Genomic DNA, 21,797 nt, shown 5'->3' with positions numbered 1-21,797 from the left:
TCTTAAATAGTCTAATTAGTGGTCAAGTGGTCAGTCACCTTGAACTTAAGGTTGTTTTATTTTCTTAGGATGACATTTTGTTAGGGTGAATGTGTTTCAGTTTTCCCCTTAGTCTTATGGCAAATTATTTGTCTTGGGACATGGCCTTCAAAGTAGGACCCTTCTGTGGGTTTAATGGAAAGCCCAAGTGTTTATCAAGTTCCCCTGACTAGGGAGGATTCCAAATCCAAACCATCTCCCCTGAAGTGGGTGACAACTGAAATCTCTGTTCAATTTTTCCAGTCTTCCAGCTGCTGATTTCTAGCAGGATTCTTAGAGTTCAGGGCCAGCCAAGGATTTGAGGGAAGTTTTTACACAAATGTGAGACTCCCCATTCTGTGGCTTCTTTTTTAACCCCTGGCTTTTTTCCCTTCAATTTTCTACTTCTCTGGATGCTTTAAACCCTAACATGTCAAGCTAATTCAGGCTTTCTGTTTCTAGATGCTCCCTTGTGCAGACTACAAAGTGACTTTTGGGAAAATTAGTAAGAATATAGATCTTACCAGTGCAATTCCCTTCTTTCAAGGGTTGGATTCTTTGCTCTGTATGCCTGTTTTGGGTTACTTTCTAGTGCCTTCAAATAGTTTTTAAAAATATTTTGTCCAGGGTTTAGCATTGTTATCTACAGAAAGTGGTAGTCTTATACAATGTGGTTATTTATTATTGAAAACACAATTTCACAGCAATCATGTTTAATCATTTCTACTATAAGGTCTTCTGAGATTATCTCCACACTATAAATACTATGCTTATAGTTATGTTTCTGAATGTCTCCTCTTCAGAATAATCTAGTGGATTTATGTTATGTTAGATAAAATTTAGTTTATATTTCTTTTGCCTCCTCTGGTTCACTCATACCAATATGGTCACATTACTATTTTTTGTTATTTTAACTGATACCTATGCAACTTTATATACTCTTAGGGGAGCCTGGGTGGCTCAGTTGGTTGAATGTCGGATTCTTGATTTCAGCTCAGGTCATGATCCCAGGATTGTGGGATTGAGTCCCATGTGGGGCTCCATGCTGAGTGTGGAACTTCCTTAAGATTCTCTCTGTCTCTCCCACTGCCCCTTTCCCCTGTTCGTGTGCACTCTCTCTCTCTAAAAAAATAGGAAGAAAAAAAGAAAGAAAGAAAAAGAAGAAAGAAAGAAGGAAAAAAAGAGAAAGAAAGAACCTTCTCAAACCTGCATTTCTTATTTCATCACCTCTGACCAGCATCTTGATTATCTATGTGGTAAAATAAGAATATTAGCACTCTTAACCTTTCTTCTCCCTCTCTTATTATTATTATTATTATTATTTTTGACTTTCCACCCCCCTCAACTTCTGTGAATTGTGCCTTTATTTTTGCATTGCCAAGCACAATGGCACTTAATTTCTATCACAGAAACACGGTCATGGCTTCTCTGACTTGCTTATGGCTTGATTCAACATTTATTAATGCAACAAATATTCATTGTGGACCTACCATAGCCAGTCCCTCTCCTTGGTGCTGGGGTAATAGCAGCGAATACGATAGTAAAAAAATAAAAATAAAAATAAAAAAATAAAATCCCTGCCCTAGCAGAACATACTTTCTAGTGGGAGGAACAGAAAATAAACAAGATGAAAAAGTAAAAAAATTTAGTATGCTAGTTGTGCTTAGGGGAAAAAATTAAGCTATATGTAGTGGGCGTGTGTGTGAGCGTGCACACCTGTTTTGTAATTTAGATAGAAAGTTCTGTCTAAAAGGTGATATTTGAGTAAATTCCTGAAGGAGGTAAGGGATCAACTATGTGGATATCTGGGAAAAGAGAGTTGTAGGCAGTAAGCCATGTACATTATAAAGAGTAAATATTATTTGTTTTGGAGCTAAGACTAAGATTACATTCCTTTTCCGTGATTCCAGTGACCTTACTCTTGTGCTACTCACAGAAGAATGCTCAAAAGAATTTGTTTTTATACTCAACTAATTGCTCATAGTCACATCATGTTTTCATCTACGTTCTGGTTCGGTCATACCTTTCTGGTGTATTTATCCCCACCCCCTCTGCCGCTTCCCTTTCTTTATTCACGAAAGAAAAACCACATTTTATTCATTATATTAGTAGTATCTTCTAGGTCATTTTATCCATTACTCAGAATTTATTCCATTCTTTTTTCAAATCTGCCAACTTCTGTTCAAATCTGCCTTGATTTCACAATATTTTGTTATGACTTTATGGTGTTAGTTTTAGTTACGCTGTTAGTTTTTCTTAGAGTTTATGGTGTTAGTTTTGGTTTTGCTGTTAGTTTTTCCTAGAGTTTCAGTTATCTTTCCTTTTTTCTTTCCCTTGAATTCTGTTTTTTCACATTCTGTTATTATAAAGCCTGATCAGATTCTCCTATGGAGAGTGAGGCCACGGTATTTATTCCTTCAGCTTTCTCCCAGTGAGGTTGCCCTGGGCTGGCTGAGTCCCTTAAGAAAGGACACAGCTTTCAGCAGGTGGCCCTCTTCACAAAGACCTCTGGTTCCAGACAATAGTAGCCTCGCTCGCCTCTTCAGACCAGGTGTGGCAAAGGATCCCAGTCTTACTGCCCATCCTTTGTGGTTTACCTATACCCTGCCCACCTCTTTGTAAATAATCTCTTTATTAAACCCTCCTGGATTGGTCCTGTTTGAGTGTGCTTTTATTCCCAGGTGGGATTCTCTGGCTGACGCAAAGAAAACGTAAATCATATACGCCTCGTCCACTATATCGGGCCAGAGAATCTTAGTTTTTAAAGCACATAACTTTTCCATGTAGACTGTATGTATGTATGAATGTATTTAGTACCGAACTAAAACTTTCAGCTCCTAATCCTCTCTTACCACTCTGGTTCACCGTTAGGGAATCCTGGGGTCTTCCTATAATTTCACAATACTTATTGGTCATGGGGGCCTTTAGAGAGCAGGGGTCCCATACGAAATGTTGTAACGAGTGCTGAACTGGATTGAATTATACAGGCATACCCTTGAGTGTGGGTCCTGGAAACTTTGTAGCTTACAGTGCAGGCACCCACCTCTGGGTTGCAATGCTTTGTTCCTGACCACTGACCACGCAGGACTGGTCTCAGATGAATAGTGACAAACTGGACTCGAATTTTGTCAGCTCCAAGGACTTCAGGAATCATTTGTGGGCACATCTGCCTCTTCCTCTGGACTGATGTCCCTAATGGCAGGGCCTGTGTCGTTGTTAAGTCTGTGCTGCCAGCAGCCAGTCCAGAGGCTGCCTGGAGCAGAAGTGAAAATATTATGTGTATAATGAGGGAAGCTGTCCTTACGAGCTATAAAACCACAGCCCCAGTTGAACATCTTTTCTACTGACCCCATCCAGTTTTGCTCCATAAATAAATGACTAGGGGGCTCTGAAACCTCTATGAAGGATATTCATCTTAGTCTATAGACCCCCCATGTAAAAGAAATGAAGCTTCCCTTTATTTCCTTTAAATCAAAATAAATTGAATTCTGAATTCCCACATGACTGGGTTGGAGGGAAATTTGATCCTATTCATCCTGGGGAGTGGGAATAAAGCGTCCTCCCTCCCAGGGTCTCACAAAGATCTGGGAGGCTTGTTTGGTGCCTGGACAATGTGGGAAGAGGCCCATCGTAGTTTTTCAGTCACCCCAGTAGCCTCATTTCCAAGCTCCCTTGAAGGCACATGGCTGTGCTGCTTGTATCATGAGCTTGATCATGAGAGCTTAGGGGAGCCTGGGGCCAGCTTCCAGCCTCTCGGGGTACACTGGGCTGGTACCTCCCAGTGAGTGGTACTCTCCCCGCTGCTCATGGCACCTGCTGACTCAGTCCCTCCCTAGATGGGTGGCTTGTGTTCTCTCTGCACACTTTTGCATCCCCACAGATTTAGTCTTTCTCCTCTTGCCACTCAAGGAGCTCAGGCGTCTGGAAAACAAAAGCCAGGAAGGTTACTTCCCTGGAAGAAACTTCTGGTTATTCTTTAGGACAAAGTGCAAATTCATTTCTCAGTGGATTTACCCACCTTTTGCCTGGGCTGGGGATTGGCTGTTGTTCATGTTTTGTCTGTTGTTCATGTTTTGGACCTGCCTCTGCAGCCAGGCATTTGTGCTGGAGTGGTTGCCACACCCCCCTGTGCAAAAACTCAGACTCCTGTCTCACAGCCTAGTTGTAAGTGGCGACCGAGTGGTTGCCGATGAATGTTCATTCCTTTCCTTTCCCTTCTTGCTCATGATATTAATTCTTTCCCCTCCTGCACTGCAGATCCTTTGGTATGTTTCCATTTGTGCCTCCCATGTCTGGAGAGTAGCAAGTGCTCCATCGTCAGTGTTTGTGGGATTAAACCCGCTTCCTTACCTGGATGTCAGGTCTAAGTCTTCAACATCTTTAAGCTGCCGTTTTGTCCTCCTAGGCAGAGTGAGGAAAGATCTTCCTCCACCTTAGGGCACTGGATCTTGTCACTGTGTTGGGTAGTGTTAAGGCTGGGCCCACTTTTCCTTCTGCAGAAGATTTGTCCAGGGCTCTAGGGAGTCATCTCCCGAACTGCCTCTGCTTCCTTGAGGAACCTCACATGCGTTCCTTAATCTCTGAACTGCTGAGGGGGGGGAATCTGCTAACTTAGAAATGAAGGGGATTCTGAGGTTCTGGATTCAGTGAAATAGCCAGTGGCTTTTTCAATAACATTTTTTTTGGATGAAATAAGTATTAAATAGCAATAAATAAATATTATCATATTTAATAAATGCATAATTAAATAATTATAGTGATACATGATAACAGTAATAAATAATTAAACATAATATAGTTCATTGTGGAGAATTTGAAAACCACAGATATGTATGTTCATAGGCATGCTCTGTATTTTCTGCCTATCCAGTAGCTTCACTTGGATGTCAAATATACATCAGCCTGAATCACCCTGAAACCTGTACCATCTCCAGGCTTGCCCAGCTCAGGACTCTGTTCTTGCAGTTGCTCGTTCTTTTTCTCACTCTTTCTCACCCACACCTGCTAAATCCATTAGCAGCTTCTGTTGGTTGTTTCTTCAAAATCCAATCAAATCCAAGCACTTTTCACAGCTCTGCCACTCCTGTTCCAAACCACAGCTCTTGTCTGGGTTACCACAGGGCTCCACTGCTGTGTCCCCTTTGTGGCCCAGACCCCCTACGGTCTATTCTCTGAAAGCATCCAGGGATGTGTGTTTCTGGCATATGCGAGATGCAGGGCTCGATTTTCCTTCTGCCACAAACAACAAGAAAATAGGTCAAAATATATGAAACGTACATTTATGGACATATGAAACATACATCTACATACAAAAACTCACACTAAATTTGTGCATATGCATAGCTCTGACTACGAACTTTCTGTTCTCCTCCACTGGCCTGCCTGTCTAATCCTCCACCAGTAAAATACTTCAATTATTGAAATTATACGATACATGTCAGTATCTGGTATGGTAAGTCTCACCCCATTACCCTTCTTCTGCAAACTATTCTTGGCTGAATCAGGTGTTTCTTTTCCCTGGTGAATTTCATAAGGATTTTAGTGGAATTCTTTTATATTTGTAGATTTATCTGACAATTAATGGGTTTCTTTCAATATTAAAACTACTCATCCAAGAATATAGAAAATCACATGCAGCCTTGATTGCTGTAGCTATATAATAGGTCTTGAACTTGGGTAGACAAATTCTTCCCATGCTTTTCTTCTTTTTTTGAATTGTTTTAGCTATTCTAGTTCCTTTACCTTTCCATATAAATTTTAGAGTATGCTTGTCTGTATCTCCAAGTTTCAGACCTCAGTCAAGTTTAATGTTCTTTTTTTTTTTTGCCATATAACTCCAGCACACTTGCTATTGAGTATATTCCTAGATTTTAATTTTGTTTATTGTTACTGTGAATAGGATTATTTTGTCATATTTTAATTGAATATTGTTATTGCTTTTTATGTATTTATTTTATAACTGGCCACTTTGCAAAATTAAAAGTTCTCTTATTAATTCTGATTTCTCTTGAGACTTCTCCTTTGACCCATGGAATATTTAGAAATTGGTTGTTTAGTTTTCCTCATCCTTCTGTTACTGATTTCCAATTTGATCCCACAGTCATCAAGGAACTCACCCTGTATGATTTAAATTCTTTTAAATTTGTTAAAGTTTGTCTCATGACCCAGGATATGGTCTACTTGGTATATATTCCATGGACACTTGAAAAGAGTATGTATTCTGCTATTGTTGGATGGAATATTCTATAAATGTTTCAATTCTGTTCGTTGATGGTATTGTTGCCTGTATCCTTGATTTTCGGTTCAGTTTTTCTTTTTTAAAAATTTTATTCATTTTGAGAGAGATAGAGACAGTGCAAGTAGGGGAGGGGCAGAGAGAGGGGTAGAGAGAGAATCCCAAGCAGGCTCCATGCTGCCAGCTCAGAGCCAGATGCGGGGCTTGAACTCATGAAACCGTGAGATCATGACCTGAGCTAAACCAAGAGTTGGATGCTCAACTGACTGAGCCACCCAGGTGCTCCTCTGTTTAGTTTTTCTATTAATGTTTGAGAGAGAGGTGTTGAGGTCTCAGAGTATAATTGTATTTTTAAAAATTAATTAATTTTAGAGAGAGTGAGAGTGGGTAGAGGGGTAGAAGAGAGAGAAAATGTTAAGCAGGCTCCATGCTCAGTTGCAGAGCCCAACACAGTTTTGAAAAAAGTAATTAATTTGGGGTACTTGGGTGGCTCAGTCAGTTAAGCGTCCACCTTCAGGTCAGATCATGATCTCACAGTCTGTGAGTTTGAGCCCCATGTCAGGATCTGTCTTGACAGTTCAGCCTGGAGCCTGCTTCAGATTCTGTGTCTCCCTCTCTCTCAGCCCCTCCCCCACTCGCACTCTGTCTCTCTCTCAAAAAATAAAATAAAAACATAAAACAATTTTTAAAATAAATAAATAAATAAAGTTAATTTGATTAATTAATTTATTTTTAAGCCCCAATGCAGGGCTTGAACTCATAACCTTGAGATCAAGACCTGAGCTGATATCAAGAGTGAGACATTTGGGGCACCTGGGTGGCTCAGTCAGTTAAACATCTGACTCTTGATTTTGGCTTAGGTCATGATCTCACGGTTTGAGCCCCACGTCAGGCTCTGTGCTGACAGTTCAGAGCCTGCTTGGTATTCTCTCTCTCTGTCTCTCTCTCAAAATAAATAAATAAACTTAAAAAAAAAAAGAGTTAGACATTTAACCAACTGAGCCACTCAAGCATCCCAACATTTTACCATTTTGAATGAAGCATAGAAACCTTATCTCCCTTTATGTCCCTTTCCCCTCCCCTACTTTAAGTATTTATTGTGTATACATTTTTTTTATGTTTATTTATTTATTTTGAGAGAGAGTGTATGTAAGTGGGGGGTGGGGACAGAGAGAGAGAGGGAGAGAGAAAATCCCAAGCATACTCTGTGCTTGTCAGCACAGAACCTGACGTGGGGCTCCATCTCATAGATCGTAAGATCATGACCTGAGCTGCATTAAGAGTCTGACACTTAACCGACTGAGCCGCCCAGTTGCCCCTCTTGTGTGTACATTTAGAACCACATTAGACAGTATTACAATTTCTTTAAAAGAATTTGGAAAATTTAAGAGATGACGGGAAATATATTTAACGATATTTTATTCTTTCTATTGTTCTTTCTTCTTTCCTAATGTTCCAAATTTCCTTCATTAATAGTTTCATTTCTGTTGAGAGAACTTCCTTAGCCATTCTTTGTTAAGTCTGCTGACAATCAATTGTCTTAGTTTTCCTTCATCTGAAAATGTCCTGAGTTCTACTTTATTCCTAAAGGATATTTTTGCTGGGTATAGAATTCTGGGTCAACAGTCCTTTTCTTTCAGCACTTGAAAATTGTTGTTCCACTTCCTCTGGTCTCCATGGTTTCTGATGAGAAGTCTACAGTCATCCAAATTTCTCTTCCCTGTAATTAAAGCACTGTTGATCTCTCACTGCTTTGAAGATATATTCTTTGCCCTTAACTTTAAGAAGTTTGAAAGCTATGTGTTTTGGCATGGATTTATTTGGATTTATCCTATTTAGAATATGGGGTCAGAAAAGCCTCTTCGATCTATAGGTTTCTGTCTTTGCCAAGTTGGAGGAACTTTTAACCATTATATCTTTTAATAGTTTTTGGGCACACCCTCTTTCTCCTCTCCTTCTGGAACTCTGATGGCATAAATATTAAATCTTTTGTTATAGTCCCACACGCTCCTGAGGTTCTGTTTGTTTGTTTGTTTGTTTGTTTATTTATTTATTTATTTATTTATTTATTTATTTATTTATTTTTAGTCTGCTTTCTTTCTGTTGTTAAGATTGGGTAATTTCTATTTTTCTAATTTCAAGTTTATCAATTCTTTCCTTTGTTCCTACCTTCTTTCTCTGACCCCTCCATGTTGAGCTTTTAAACAAATTGAGTTTTTATTTATTTTTTTTATTAAATTTTTTAATGTTTTATTTTCTTTTGAGAGAGAGAGACAGAGAGAGACAGAGACAGGGCATGAGCAGGGGAGGGGCAGAGAGAGAGGGAGACACAGAATCTGAAGTAGGCTCTGGGCTTTGAGCTGTCAGCACAGACCCTGATGTGGGCTCGAGCCCACGAACCATGAGATCATGATCTGAGCTGAAGGTGGATGCTTAACTGACTGAGCCACTCAGGTGCCCTGACAAATTGAGTTTTTAAACAAATCTCTAGTTATTGTATTTTGGGGTTCTGGAATTTCCATTTACTTCTTCTTTTATCTTCTACCGTTTGCTGAGATTTACTGTTTTTTCATTTGTTTCAAGCTTGTTCATAATTACTTATTGAAACATATGATGATGGCTACTTGGAAATATTCCTTAGATAATTACAACATCTTTATTATCTTGGTATTGGCATCTATTGGTTGTCTTTTTTTCGTTCAAGTTGAGATTTTCCTGGTTCTTGGTATGATGAGTGGTTTTTGATTGAAACTTGGACATTTTGGGTATTATGAGAATCTGTATCTCATTTAAACCTCTGTTTTAGCTGGTTTCTTTTGACACCAGGAAAAAGGTGGTGCTGCTTTGTTCCTGCCAGGCAGTGGTAGAATTGGCCTCTATTGGTATCTGTAAAGGGAAGAAGCTCCTTGTTACTGCTGGCCGGGGGTGGGGGTTCTGGCCCCCAGTAGGGCTTCACTGACACCACCAGAGTGGCATATTATTACTGTCCACATGGCCTCCACTGATACCACAGCGGGAGGGGTGCACTAGACTCATTAGCACTGGACAGTGTTGGAAGTCCTGGATCTTTCTAATGCTGCCTCTGTGGGGAGAGGATGGGGGTGGAAATCCCAGCTCCCCACTCAGTATTTTTCTGGAACCACCCAGACAGGGGGTTTGAGGCACCTCATTACAGCCTAGTGAGGTTGGAAGTCTAGGCTCTATACTCACCCTTTGCTGGCAGGTGGGGCCATGTTTTTTTCCTAGGGCATTTAGCTGGTGTAGAACAGTTGTTTTCTTTTTTTTTTTTTTTTTAATTTTTTTTAAAATTTTTTTTTTTTCACGTTTATTCATTTTCGGGATAGAGAGAGACAGAGCATGAACGGGGGAGGGGCAGAGAGAGAGGGAGACACAGAATTGGAAACAGGCTCCAGGCTCTGAGCCATCAGCCCAGAGCCTGACGCGGGGCTCGAACTCACGGACCGTGAGATCGTGACCTGGCTGAAGTCGGACGCTTAACCGACTGCGCCACCCAGGCGCCCCATAGAACAGTTGTTTTCTAAACCTGTTCTGTCTTTCTAGTCTCTTTCCTGGTCTTTTGGTTAGAAAGAGCAGAGCGTTGAAGGGGATTCTTGTTTGTTTTGTTTGTTTCTTTGTGTATCTCGGTGTGCGAGGGTGCAGCTTCTTGAGATGCAAGCCTGAGATACTTAAGGCAGAAGAAAATCCAGATAACTAACTACCATGTGGTTCCTTGAGGACAATATGGTGGTCATGCCAAAAGTCCCTAGCCAGTCTGCTTATTTCTCTCCACCTTGAGTATTATGTTCATTTTGTATATAATGTCAAGGGTTTTTAGTTGTACTTCGCTGGAGGACTAGGGAAGAGTACATCTATTCCATCTGCCCAGAAGTTTATACAGCATTTTATGTCCTGTCTTTTTCCTGTTTAGCATACTGGCTAGTGTTTCTGGGATAGCATTAAATAATAACAGAAATAGCATCTATCCGTTCCTCATTCTTCATTCACTGAGGATGCCTCTAATGTTACCACATAAAGTATGATGCTTAGTGTTGGACATTAGTCTGAGACATTAAATTCAGTCAGTCTACTTAAATTCAGTTGAACAAATATTTAGTAGTACTTGCCATGTGTAAGTCACTGCTCCAAAGCTGGGAATATAGCTAGCAGGGAATAAGGAGGTCATAATTCTTTTCTTCTGTATTAGAAGTTATCTTTTTCTCTACCACAAGAGCCACCTTTAGATTAACACTATGCCTCCCAGTCCTTCATCCCTCTGGCCTGCTCTGGACAGGGGGTGGGTGGCAGGGAACAATGTGGTTCACACTTAGACCAGAGAAATACGAGGTATATTAAGTTATATTAAATCTATGGTCCTATCTTAACGACTCATAAGCAAACAGAAGGAACTGGTACATCCATTGTAACACAGAAGGCCGTTCAATGGAGCTGAGGCTAAGGCCTGAGAAAGGACTAGAACCAGGACCCACGAGGACTCTTTGTACCTATTGTGTCCCTCTTTCTGGGTCCCTTTGCCTCCCCTTTTCCTGCAGAATCAGTTTCATTCCTCTCTTCCTGCCTCAAAGGCGGTGATAGACACACTCTATTTTCCAGGTTCATGTCCCATCATACAAGGAAATAGTCCAAATCGAACTCGTCATTCTCAGCATCAGATTGGCTCAGCTAGACACTTGTCCACCCTCTGATCCAGCCAGCTGTGGCCAGAGATCCTGGTCAGGTGGTACAAACGTGGCTGCTAGGAGTTCACCTTTTGCTAGGGGTAGGTGCCACCCTGAAAGATGGAGTGGGCATTCTCCTTACACTTCATGACTGTGCAGTAATAGCATGAAGCTACAGGGACTAGATAAGGAATCATTTTATACATGCAACAATATAACTGCACAGACTAACTGCCCTTACATCGGGCCTCCAAATTAGGGCTTCTGTAAATTGCTGTGAGAACATTTGGCCTGAGGTTGTGCCCTTCCCTGGACAGTGTAGTGCATTTTTATCACCAGTGGATCCTTTGCCTTGCCATGGGTCATATTATGGCTTATAGCAGACTATTTGTCTCTAATTTATATTCACCTTCACCTCTGCCTGGGCTTATAGATAAAGCCAATACAGAAATTCTTTTGAATATAAATACTTTCAAACAAGGGTAGCATATTTCCTAGCCAGCAACATGAAGCCATGGATTCTATTCTCACGGGTTGAATCTAATCTTCCCCCCAAATCTTTTTTCTTGACTGACTCTTTTTCTTGTATTGGTGACCTAAAGAAATATTTGGTGTGGTTGAGGATGTTAGCAGCTCACTTCCACATCATTGCTCATTCTCATATAAAACATACACTAAACTCCCAAGGGCTGAAGTTTGTTGTTTTCCATCCTTTTTTTTTTTTTTTTCTCACAGAATCACTCACTGCTGCTTTCCCTTTCTCTTAGACCAGTATTCTAGCATATTCTACCACTTTAGTCAAGGACCCTTTCTCTAGCCTGTGCTTCTATCATTTAGATGTTATAAGCAACCTCTTTCCTCTGCTACCTATCTGGATGTCCCGGCCCTACCTCACCCTGGAAGAATTACAATTAAGTTCAATTTCCAGGGCTCAGAGACACAAGTAGAAGAGCTCACTCCTTAAGGTAGCCCCAATAGGCATCCAGGACAACTTAGGAATAAAGGATATCATGTGCCCTCTGGTGAAGTCTCTGCTCATGTCGGTGCTAATGGCCTATTTAGCTAGACATGTCATTGGTTTAGTATTCCCCAAATCTCCCAAAAAATCAAAGCCAATCAGGGTTCCGGGAGACACAGGCCAATCACATATCAAAAACCATCAGGTAAAGCATACCAAATGTTAGTGTTGAACAACTTTCACCTGGACAGTTCAAGCTGGAAAATTTCCATAAGCCCAGGTGCCATAAATTTACATTTTTTTAATTCTAAAACACCACCAATTTTAGAATGCATCATACGTATAATAACAAAAGACAGCACTGTCAAGTTTCTTTCGACATCTTGATCACAGAAACATTAAAATGTGGGGGAAATGTATCTTAAAATTGAAGAAGTACATTTGTATCTCACAGGAACTCAAGAATCACATCACAAAGTAGGCTGAGCTGGAGTCCAGTGGTGTGTAAAAACAGAAGTGACTGAACCTTATAAAATTGCAATCCTTTAGCATCTCATGGTTATTCCATTTCAGTTTGAGTGTAAGTTACTAAAACCCTGAATGCATTACAATGCCATGGCTAAATTTCTGATTTGGCATTCTGTAGGGAATAAATACCCCTACAAATGTAAAGAACATTAAGGATTTAAATTTCCAGGGAAAAAAGTAACCTAATTACGCTATTAAAATTTTTCTTCATCTCACTGAGAGGAATCAATGAATAAAATTCCTAAAATGATGATTGATCCTATTCAATTGTAATTATATAAAATATCCTAGTACCATTACATGAAATTGCCTCATTGTGGTATGGTGTTCCTTCTTACTGGGATCTGACTGCTTGCTGATAAAGGATGTTCTTGTTCCCTGCCTGAGTTCAAAAGCAACCAAGGAGAGAAGTGAGAATCACATGGATGGAGATTGAATATCACTTTGTTACAGTGATGATACATTGAAGAGAGTGGCCAGACATCCTGGCTGGGTGGCTCCTCTGACTCTGTGTAGCCAATTTAAACCTTGGAACTGTCCATCCAAAGGAATGTTCAGGTCCACAGAGTAGACTCACTTAACCAGGATTTCTGCCATGAACGAGTTCAGAAGGAAGAGGGCATTTTTACTCTGAGTTCAAATAGATTAATTCCACCCAGTGAAGAAATGTAGACCAGTGGCTAGCACCCACCATTGTATCCCATTCCTAGATGAGGCAAGTAGTAAAGTGTGGGATAAGAAGTTTATGGGGAACCTTCTCATAGAAATTGGATAAACAGGGCATGGGAATTTCCTAAGGGGCATTTTTATTCATTAATTTAATGTGGTGGCCAGCTCCAAGATGGTCTCCAATGGGCCCCACCTCCCAGTATTCATTACCTGGTATGGTCTCCTCCCATATTATACCAGGATTGGTCTGTGGGACCAAAAACTTATGGCAGAAGTGGAGGTGTGTGACTTCTAAGATAGGTCATAAAGACACTGTGAGTTCCATCTTGGGGGCTCTCTCTTGCTTTCTTCCTTGTTTGCTGTGAGGAAAGCCAGTTACCATGTTGTGAGCAGTCTGAAGGTAGCATTATGTAGAGACAAACTGAAGCCCCCTGCCAAAAGCCTGTGAGAAACTGAGGCCCAACAACAGTGTGTGAATGAACTTGAACGTGGATTCTTCGGTGCGAGTTGAGCCTTGTGATGATGGAAACCCTAGGTAACAGGATGACTACAACCTCATAAAAGACTCTGAACTAAAACCACCCAGCTAATCTTTCAGATTCCCAATTATCAGAACCTGTATGATGTAATACATTTTTTGTTGTTGTTAATTTTTTTAATGTTTATTTATTTTTGAGAGAGAGAGAGAGAGAGAGTACAAACAGGGGAGAGGAAGAGAGAGACAGAGAGAGAGACAGAGACAGAGAATCTGAAGCAGGGTCCAAGCTCTGAGCTGTCAGCACAGAGCACGACACAGAGCTTGAACCCACAAACCATGAGATCATGACCTGAGCTGGAGTTGGACACTTAACCTACTGAGCCACCCAGGTGCCCCCATTTTTGTTGTTTTTAAGTTCCTAAGCTTTTGGTAATTTGTTAGGCAGAAAAAGATAACTAGAGCATTTACCTAACATTTATTTCATATATCTATCAGCTTTCACAAGTGTCAGGCACAATGGGAGTCCCTGTCCCCAAGATCTGCCATATCGATAGGGGAACTGTGAGCTGCATAGCTTTTTCATGAATGTTCCTTACAACAACTCTGTGGGGCCAGTGGGCTGCTTTCAATTTTGCAGATGAGGAAACTATGACGCAGAAAGATTAACATCATGCTCAAAGTGTCAATGGATCAGTTATACTAAAATAACTTAATAGAAGTTAAGTTTGGTTGCCTGTATTGTGTTGTGGGTCTCCGTAGTTTCTAGATATGCAAGAGAGAAAACAAGACTTATGCTGATATTTCACTGGGAACATAGGTGTAGTAAAGTTTTATTGCTACAGGCTGCAGAGGGACAACCTGGGGTGTGAGCCTTGCCAGGAGCAGGGAGCCCAGCCTCTCTGAGTATCTTAGGATGCCCCCCCGGGGAACAATTGTCATATCCTTGTTTTCATGGATCACATGTCCCCTGAAAAGCATGAGGTATTGGCTGGGATGTGGGCAGCCACTTGTGATGCAGAATTCCATTTTTTTTTTCATACAAATGTTTATTTTTAGAGAGAGAGACAGTGCATGAGCTGGGGATGAACAAAGAGAGAGAGAGAGACACAGAATCCAAAGCAGGCTCCAGGCTCTGAGCTGTCAGCACAGAGCCTGACCTGGGACTCTAACTCACGAACTGTGAGATCATGACCTGAGCTGAAGTCGGACACTTAACCCACTGAGCCACTCAGGCACCCCCAGAATTCCATTTTAAAGCACCCCCTATTTAAAGATAGCCTTGGCAAGTGGCCAAAATTGAACTGCCAGATGTCTCAAGGAGATTGGCCTACAGAGTGCATAGCTGTGATTCAGCATCATTTAGCTTTGAACACACCATTTTATCATGTTCACCTCTTGGGTATTGAGGTTGTTTTCTTTGCTCTTGGTTTTTAGTGAGTAGCAATATAGAAACCATAAATTTAAATATACAAAATTTTAATTACATCAAATGTATGGAGCTTTTTTGGGGCATTTTTGTAGCTACCTAATAAATATATTGGCATAATAATTGAAATCATGCATCCTTAATTAATGTTAACCCTTTAACTGTAGAGCATGAAAAGGTACTAATCCACCCAAATTACCAAATTAAGAAATTTTACCTTCACCAAACTGCAGAAAGTACTGTAAGTTAGGGAAGATTCTTTTCCAGCACTGACTAATAATTGCAGTTAAGAATTTTCTAAGTTTGAAGAAATTTGAATCTTTAGACAGACGGTTACATCAGGTTTGATTATCCATATTTTTGCTATGAATACATTTATTTATGAATAAATAGGTTGTATCAATTAACAGTATAACAGCTGGAACAATAACAGTGAAAATTAATGTCTTTGCATCTGATTTCTTATTCCAGTTGGAATTTTTGTGTTTCTTGGTTTTATATTTCAGATGGCACTTTTTGGTTTTTTTGGGTTATCCCAGAGGATGAAAATGCAGTTGGAGACAGTTCTGGAAGGAAAGAGGAAATGTAAGGACAGTTCTCTATAGCCAGTATTAGTAAAGATTAATGCTACTGACTAGATTATATTCAGGTCAACTCTAGTACAAATCAATCATCATGTTTATAAAAAAAGGCCGAATCTCCTCCTACTTCCCCAATTCCACCCCATCCCCCAACATCACTTCATTTTGCTCTGTTCTTTGAGACCTGATCTGGCTTGTGTTGTTTTTCCAAGCAAGAAATGAACATCCAATGCTGCTCAGAATTTTGTTAGGAAGATGCAAACCTGTGAAGACAATGCTCTAATTTAACTGCCTGGGGTTTTTCTGAAGAAAAGGTTCAGAACATATGACTTGTGAGAAATTTTAAGACTTTGAACTTTTTGGGAAATTAGTATCAGATTAAGGTTATCTAGATCTTTTCTAAGTTTAAATTTTATGAAGTATTCTGACTCATATCCCCTGTCTTTTATGAAATCTTAGTCCATTCTAATACTCAGTAACCTCAGGACCATAGCAATAATGGTTTGTTCACTTAATCACTTGAGAAATACTTGTTGAATACCTCTTATGGGCCATCGCCTGTGCTGGAAAATTATATCCTGTGGTTTCTGTAGGGATTAATCTAGCAACAGATGATTTACATTGCAATGAGGGTAAGCAGTGTAGTGTTTGTGAACAGATCAAGAGAGCGTGTACCTGGACTGAGTTTTTGGTGGTTTTCTGCAGTGGCTAAGCTGGGAGAAGAGATTACACACAAAAGACAGAGAGATGTGAGAATGCTGTGCAGGTGGTAAGGTTAGAGAGGTGATCAGAGGCCAGATCAGAAAATCTTTGGGTAGCGAGCTAAGGAGTTTCCATGTTATTGTGAAAACATTGAAACCACTGAAGATGTTTAAACAGTAAAGTAAAATGATCTAGTTGGTGTTTCAGAAACATCACTCTAGAGCATGTCCGTTATAGACAGTGCAATGGATGAGATACTCTGGCCAACCTTCCCATTGAAAGCAACTAAAAGTGCCAGATGAAAGCAGCTTTTAAATAAATTATTAAATGAATCAATGAGCTGGCAAGAAAGTAAGAAACCAAAAACCAGGTAAATAAAGGAGCTCAGAAAGAGAAGCATAGATGTTTCCTCTTTATCTTCGGGGCATTTGCTAAAGAAGATGAACTTAAAGTTTGATTTTTATTTCCTTTTTGGCTATGGAGTTCAGGACACAGCTTGGGGCCGATCTAAAATATGGAGTCTAATAGGAGACCTACATCATATAACTGAGATGCCAGAAATTACACCCTTAAAGTAAGGACAAACCAGAAAGAAAGCAGGGTGGTCTACTACCCTCAGGGAATTTCACAGAAAATTACCAATCTGGAAATATAGTGCTAAGATAGGATGAGAAGCAGTCTCTCCTGAATGTAATCACAATAAAGTCCTCATACAAGTTTGTTACCAAAATTCATACTATTTATACAGTCTGAAAAAAAAAATCTCAATCTGAAGTTTTAGTATAAAATGTTTCCATTCTGCCTCAGAAACAATTGAAAATCCTCTCTGGAGGAACCTACCTTCTTTATGAGCTCAAAGAATTTACCTAGGTGAAGTACTAAAAAAAATATGAGCACACAGTATAATTAAATAAACAAAAACATACACAAAGTATATTGAGAGAGAGAGAGAAAGGGAGAGAGAGAGAGAGAGAGAGAGAGAGAGAGAGAAGCCATCATAAAAAAACCCAGCAGAAACAATACAAGCAGAATCAGACAAGCAAAGATTATAGAGTAATGTACATTTATATTAAATGTATGACAACATCATAAAGATCTTGAAAGGAGAAATGGGAGTATACTATTGTAAGATTCTTATACTATATATGAAGTGGTACAATAGCATTATAAGGCAGATTGTGATAAATTAAATATGTATTATAAACTCTAGAGCAAACACTAACAATATGAAGAATTATGTCTAATAAGCTCACAAAGGAGACAAAATGGAATCATAAAAAGCTTTCAATTCAAAGGAAGACAGAAAAAGAGGAAAAGGGAAGAAAGGACAGAAGGAAAAAATAGAAAACAAGTAGCAAGATAATAAATAGACTTAAATGCAACCATATCAACAATCACATTAAATGTAAATGGTCTAAACACCTCAATGAGAAGATAGTTTCAGAATGGATAAGAAAGCAAGACTCGACTATATGTTGTTTATTGGAAGCACACTTCAAATGTAAAGACACAAATGGGTTAAAAGTAAAAGAATGAAAAAACATATGCCATGCTAACACTAACTGAAAGAAATTTGGGGTGGCTATATTAATACCAGACAAAATAGATTTCACAGTAAAATATAATAACAGGGATTATCATTATGAAATAAGTATTCTAAACGTTTATTCACCCAATAACAAAGATTCAAAATATATGAAGCAAAAGCTTATAGAACTGCCAAGAATAAATAGACAAATCTACAATAATGGGTGGAGATTTCAATGCTCCTTTATCGATGGTTCAGTAGGCTTTGTTGGGGCTGAGATTCTGCATTTCAAACAAGCCCCCAGATGATGCCAGTGTTGCATCTAGCAACATTAGTAAGATGCTAGAAGATAAGTTGGAAGAAAATGTCTACAGTGAACTGCAGAAAAAAGAGGGAATGCAGTAGAAAGGGTAAGATATAGTGACAAAGTTCAACATATATGTAATTACTTGAAGATATAATAATAGCTAAGAATTTGTTAAAAGACATCAAGCTGTAGATTCATGAAGACTAAAACCTTCAAGTAGGGTAAATACAAAGAAAATCACACCCTCAAATATATATGCATATGATATGTTAATATATACACCCTCAAATAGATAATAAGTTAATATATATTATATATTCTGTTAATATATATGTTAAAAAACTGTTGAAAACTAAAGGCAAAGAGATCTAAAAAGCAGCTGTAGAAGACAATAAAGATTACTTTCAAAGGGGTGACAGTTGGACTGAAGGTTGACTTGTCAATAGACAAAAATAGAAATGCATAAATCCTCATCCATAGTGGGAGATATTAGGATATCTCTTAGTATCTATGTAACAGAACAAGCATAAAAAACCAAGAAAGATATAACAATAGGACTGTTGATACACTTGATTTAATTTGTCTTATAAAAACCCTATACTCAACAGCTGCAGAATAAACATTCTTTTCAAGCATACTTAGAATATTTTTAAAAATTAACCATATACTGAGCCATAAATTTCAAAGAATTGATTTAAAAAAATTTTTTAAATGTTTATTTATTTTTGAGAGAGAGAGAGAGAGAGAGAGAGAGAGTGTGAGCTGGGGCGGGGGGATGGGGTGTGAGAGAGAGGGAGGCAGAACCTGAAGCAGGCTCCAGTCTCCGAGCTGTTAGCACAGAGCCCCATGTAGGGCTCGAACCTGCAAGATCATGCCCTGAGCTGATGTCGGATACTTAACTAACTAAGCCACCCAGGCGCCCCTCAAAGGATTGATTTCATATAGCATCTGTTTTCTTTCAACATTACAATTAAGCTAGACATGAGTTTTTGAAAAGATAACAGGAAAAATCCCTACATTTTTAGAAATTTAATTATTCATGTCATGCTAATATTCTCTCTATACATATCTCTAAGATCTATGGTAACATCCCCTTGTTCATTCTTGAAAGCACTTATTTGTAACTTTCTTCCTTTTTATCTTGTTAGGAGTTTATTTTATTAGCCTTTTCAAAGAATAACTTTTGCCTTTGTTGATTTTCTTTACTGTATTCTGATTCCGTATTTCATTAATTTCTACTCTTAAATTGTTTCTTTCTTTCTACTTTCCTTTGATTTAATTTTTTCTAACTTCCTGAGGTGGATGCTTGGTTCATTGATTTTTTTCGGCTTTCTTTTTCTTTAAAATATGCATTTAAAGCAAAAATTTCCTTTAAATATAGTTTGAGGTATACCTAATTACATTGGTGTGTAGTGTTTTCATTCATTAATCAAATTATTCTGTAATTTGCATTGTAGTTCATTCTATGACTCCTAGGTTATTAATTTTCAAACATATAGGAATTTTCTAGTTTTATTCTTACTGCTTTTTAGCCTGATTACATTATGATTAGAAAACATCTTCTATGATTTCAGACATCAAATGATATCAGTTGACACTTGCTTTAAATGTATTCTTTAGTTGAATGCAGTGTTCTATACCCTTTCCTTAAGAAAGGGTTGTTATTGTGTGGTTCAAATCTGTACATTCACTGATTATTTTTTGTCTGCCTTTTCTGACACTTATAAGTGTGTTAAAATCTATCATGATTGTCAATTTGTCTATTTCCCCTTAGAGTCCCTTCAAAGTCTGTGTTCTATATTCTGAGTCTATTATTAGTTTCATGCAAATTTAGAATTATTTCCTCTGCCCCATTAATTGAACTCTGTATCATCATGAATTTTTCATATTTATCTATGGTAATGCTTTTTGCCTTAATGTATCCTTTGTTGATCTACTAATATTAACATAGCCATACATCTTTCTTTTGGTTAATATTTGTAGGGTATATCTTTTTCCATCCTTTTATTTTCAACTTTCTTGTCTCCTTACATTTTAGACGTAACTCTTGTAAATAACATACAGTTGGTTTAAAAAAATTCAGCGCTTCTTTGTCTTTTTCTAAAAAATGTTTGTTTGAGAAAGAGAGAGTGAGAGAGCACGCACACATGAACCCAGGAGGGGCAGAGAGAGAGAGGGAGAGAGAGAGAATACCAAGCAGGCTCCATGCTCAGCATGGAGCTTGACGTGGGGCTTGACCTCACAATGGCAAGACCATGACCTGAGCTGAAATTAAGAGTTGGATACTTAACCAACTGAGCCACTCAGGTGCCCCAACTGCTTTGTCTTTTAACTCTTTGTCTTTCAATTGTCTTTTTAAAAAATGTTTATTTATTTTTGAGAGAGAGAGAGAGCAAACAAGGAGGAGGGGCAGAGAGAGAAGGAGACAGAGGATCCAAAGTGGGCTCTGGGCTGACAGCAGAGAGCCTGATGTGGGGCTCGAACTCACGAACCATGAGATCATGACCTGAACAGAAGTTGGGATGCTTAACTGACTGAGCCACCCAGGTGCCTTCTGTCTTTTAAATGTTGGAGAACTTAATCTATTTATATTATTTCCATTACTGATGCATCAGGGCTTAAGTCTACCACCTTACTCAATACTTTGTATGTCTCCTGCATGGTCTGTATTTCACTTCTCTCATTTCGGGCTTTGTTGCGGATTAATCAAGTGTTTTCTATGATTCCATTTCTTCCTCAATTAGCCTAAATGTTATACACTCCTTTAAACAATTTTAAAGTGCTTTATCTTTTGCTATTTACGGCAAATATATACATGTTTACTTATAATATGTATGCTTGATTTATATAATTCTATAATATATATAGGTATATATATATTTTATATAATTTATATAATTCTATAATATATATAGGTAATCATTTAATTAGTACCTTTATCTCCTCCCAGAAAAATACAAAAATCATAGAACTCTTTAACTCTTTTTACTGGCTTAAAGGCCACTGTTGCCTAACATTGTAATTCTCTCTCTATAAAATACAATTCCCATAATACATTATTATTATTATTATTTATTATTATTATGTTTAATACAGCCAATATTCATTTTTATTTAACCACATGTATATTGCTTTTTCTTCCTTTCTGTACCTTCAGACCTCCATTTGGGACTATTTTCCTTTTGTCTCAAAAATATTCTTTAATATATCCTTTAGTGTAACTCTGCTGATATTCAATTCTTTTTGTTTGTATGAGACTGTTCCATTTCACCTTTATTTTTGAAGATCAGTTTGCTGAATATAGACTTCTAGCCTGATAGTCATTTTCTTCTAGAATTTTAAAGATATTATTTCACTGTCTTTTGGCTTCATTGTTTTTGTTGAGAAGTCATCTATCAGTCTAACCATTGCTTCTTTAAAGCAATCTGTCTTTTCTTTGCCTAGTTTAAAAATTTTTTCTTTGTCTTTGGTTTAGTAGTTTTATTATGATGGGTTTAGGTTTGGACTTCTTTTTTAATTAATTAATTAATTAATTAATTAATTGTTTTTAGAAGGAGAGAGACCATGAGTGGGGGAGAGGGGTAGAGGGAGAGAGAGAGAGAGAGAGAGAGAGAGAAAGAGAGAGAATCTTAAGCAGGCTCCACACTCAGCACAGAGCCTGATGTGGGGCTTGATCCCATAACCCTGGGGT

The 21,797-nt window shown here is 38.5% G+C and overlaps 1 long non-coding RNA gene across 3 annotated transcripts in view; it reads left to right on the top strand.

The window, feature by feature from the left end:
* LOC147573519 (uncharacterized) overlaps positions 1–21,797 on the top strand; it is a 212,039-nt gene that overhangs the window by 158,075 nt on the left and 32,167 nt on the right. The window lies entirely within an intron of this gene.

Source organism: Puma concolor, chromosome E2 (assembly GCF_028749965.1).
Source record: "Puma concolor isolate L17-30 chromosome E2, mPumCon1.1.hap2, whole genome shotgun sequence".
Taxonomy (NCBI): Eukaryota; Metazoa; Chordata; class Mammalia; order Carnivora; family Felidae; genus Puma; species Puma concolor.
The sequence above is the reverse complement of the archived record's forward strand: the minus strand, read 5'-3'. Positions and strand labels throughout refer to the sequence as shown.